Here is a 3,598-nt window from a genome sequence, read left to right as displayed (position 1 = left end):
GATTCTTGTTGCAATCGCTTGACCAGATTTTAAACGTCCTAAGCATAATCTTAAGTTATTACTCAACTTGTCCTTTGGTTCTTTCCATGGCCATCTTACTTGATATCTGTTGTTCTATTTTGTTATAAATTTCTTAAATTGCTTTAGTGCCTCTTCATCGTCATTGAAATTAGGTCCTCCTTGTATTCTCATAACTTTCAGTTTCCAGAAATTTTCTATCTCCTATATAATATAATCATAGGATGCTATGGTTAAAGTGGTTACTGTGTTAAAAATATGCATCCTACCTTTTTGACACAATTGATTTACATCACCACTTCCAACAATCATTGGTCCAACTTTTGTGTGAAGTAGTGGGGATCCTGATTTTAGTTTTTCAAACCTTTCCAATTCCACAAATTTAAAGAAATTATCTGCTCCGATTAAGATGTCAGGTCGTTTCCAATAATTTTTTAGATTCATTGTGTGGTTGGCCATTGGTATTTTGACGACATGTAATTCATTGTTTAAGTATTCGATTACATTGGCGCGTAATTGGATGGTCTCATTTGCATCAATATTTACATTAAGTTAAGTTTGAGTGATTATGTGTGCCTTAGGATTCTTAATGCCGAAAGGAGCTAGTTTTAATTCTTGTTCATCAGTTTCTATTAAGTCTAGTCGTTGAACTAGCTCTTTTGATATGAACGATAACTGTCACCCAATATCAAATAATACCAAGGCTTCTTCCTTTCGTCCTGGCAATAATGGGTTAAATACAATTATTTCCTTGCATAATAGCACAGTTTCTTTACTTTGTTTTTTCGTTATCGCTTTCGTTTGAGCCACCATTGTCGGATTGTAGTTAATCGAACAATCTTCCGATTTGCTGATTTCTTCATTTGTTTGGCTCATGTTAAGACTTGAAGTTTTGCTCTGCAGTTGATTTCTTTTTTCACATAGCGGACTGTTATGAGCAGCTTTGCAGTAAAAACAATTTACCTTTCTTCTGCATTCTTCTCCTTGATGTGTCTTTAGACAAATAATACATTTCTTTATTTCCTTGAGACGTTTCATTCGAGCTTTCACAGTTGGATATACTCGGCATTCACTGTCCCAGTAATCTTGATTACAAAATGTACATGGTCTTTTAGTTTTGTTTTCTCCCTTTTTCTTATTGAGTAAGGAATTTTCTTCTCATTATGAATTGTTGCCAGTGCTGAAGTTTCATTATATCCTTTTGGAATTTGTTTGTATTTAGACAAAATGGGTTTTCTTTCCATTTGAGTAGATGTGAAATGGTTTCTTACCTGTTCATTGACTTGGATTAAATTCCAGAGAAATCTTCTTACTTTTAATATTGACCATGGAGAATCGTTGGTTTTCTGATGGTATACTTTGTCAAGTATCCATCGCGATAGTTGGCTTTCAGCTACAATTTCTGTACTGGAGTGTTCCAAATTTTCACCCAGTGCTTCTAATTGTTGGAAGATTTTTTCCATTTTTCCAATGGCTTCAATCCATTCCTTTTCGTTTCGTTTTATGGATTGTAGTTCGTTGTATAATAATTTAGTTGTCATCGATGAGTCTCCATATTTTTCGGTCGACAATTTTCGCACAACTTCATACTTTTCAGGGACAATATCAAAACCTCTTACGACTTGTAATGCTGATCCTTTCAAACAGGAGGTTAAGTAGTTTAGTTTTTGGATTTCCAGGATGGTTTGTGAGTGGACAGCAGCGTTAAAGCTACTCCAGAATTCTCTGCACTGTCGTGGGTCGCCATTGAAAACAGATAAAGATAATTGAGGAAGACTGACATTAGTATAGGTAGGTGGAATTGGCTTCAATACCTCCGTTGGTAATGCATGCCGCTGGTTCGGAGTTGGTGTTAGTTTCTGGATTTCAGAGTCAATTTCCTTTTGATAAATAGTTAAAGTAATGACGGCTTCTTTCGCTTTATATATTAAATTAAAAATTCCTTGCTCTCCTATCGTTACTTCTTGATATTTCTCTTCCTCCTTTTTTTTTCTTGATGTGGTAAGGAACTTTTGAAGATAATCGATCCATCTGTCATTCGCTTCTTGAAGTGATTGAATGCACATGTGTAGCCTCATAATTTTTTCTTCAAAAAGTCTATTTCTAGCTTCATGTATTTGAAGTCGTTTTGAACATAGCAAACTTTGTTCTGGCAATCCGACATCTAGTGCCCTTACTTCTTAGAGGATATTTATTAGTCGATTCCTTACAGGTTTTATACTTTTTAGTATAATAGAAGTGTCATATCAATAGGGATTTCCAATTATAATTATTTGTTATGGCTAATATCAGTAGTACCTCACCTCGGGCACCAAAAATATGTCGTGGAAGAAAATCTTAAAAGAGTGAGATGAGGTATCTGTTCTTGTTAGTAGTAAAGCAGTTATTTTTTATAAAAATTGTGACTTACTGAATACCGATTGGTTATGTGTTCGAAGAATATAATATCCTTTATTGTTGTGCAAATAACAAATATAATAAAACCAGGTTAGAAGTAATTCCGATTATAGTAGAATGAAGTTCAAAGTAATAACATAGAACAACAGGAGAAATATTGAAGTAAAGATTCGAAAAAAGAGAGGAAATAAGTCGGGATTGTATTGAGTAGCGTTGATGGTTGCGACGTGGAGAAAAATTTTCATTAACATTAACCTTGTTAGAGATTCTTAGGGTTTATATATCGGGTGTGTCAAGAGGAACAATCATTATATATCCAGTATTCTCACGGGTGCAAAAGAAATTTACATATAAGAACAGTTTTCTTTAGAAAAAATTGCATAGAAATTATTTTATCTGATGTACAGCTTTCTCACCATTGTATAAAAGATTTTGTATGGGATAAAAGCCTTTACGAATCAGTTACCATATGTGCACAAATCTCAACATCAAAGGGAAAATTTCTAGTGGATTGGATAGCTGACTCATGATTTTAAGTATGAGAGAAAAATTATGTAAATGTTGTTAACATTATTTACAATTTGAATAGGAGATTTATTTTATTTATTTGGAATTTCGCGATATTGAAATTCGCGACAGATTTTATGCTACAGCTATTTCGGTTTTTCCGACAATATGCGCTCCATAGAGATGTTAATTTTTGTAATCTTAAAACGGTACAGGTCCTTTCCACTAGAGGAAGCGGAGGGTCCTGAGCACCAATCCGTTTTACAGATGTGTTTCATCGAGGTCGGTTGGATATATGAATGATATCACGCATTATTTGATTTCTTTCTTGATTCGTTGTGATTTCGTCATTAATTTGTTATATCGATGTCGTAATTGCTAAGTTCGTTCTTGCATTGACGAATTTATGTTTTTTTAAACAAAAATTTTTTGGTAAATAACATTAGCTACGTGAAAATTAACACGTATAATTATTGTTGTGAAAATTTGAAAAAGAAAAAAATGGCAAAGTACCAAATAAAAAAAAACTTTATAATGCATTTTAAGTGATTTTTTCATGTCTGTTTAACAAGAAATGATTAACGGATGGATAAGTGGAAAAATGTTGTAAAATAGATGAAAATAAATTTAATTGAAATTTTCGGACAAAATGTTACATTCCATTAAAGCTATTGTT

This window comes from Loa loa (assembly GCF_000183805.2).
Source record: "Loa loa unplaced genomic scaffold supercont3.23, whole genome shotgun sequence".
Lineage (NCBI taxonomy): Eukaryota > Metazoa > Nematoda > Chromadorea > Rhabditida > Onchocercidae > Loa > Loa loa.
Note: the sequence above shows the minus strand (reverse complement) of the source record.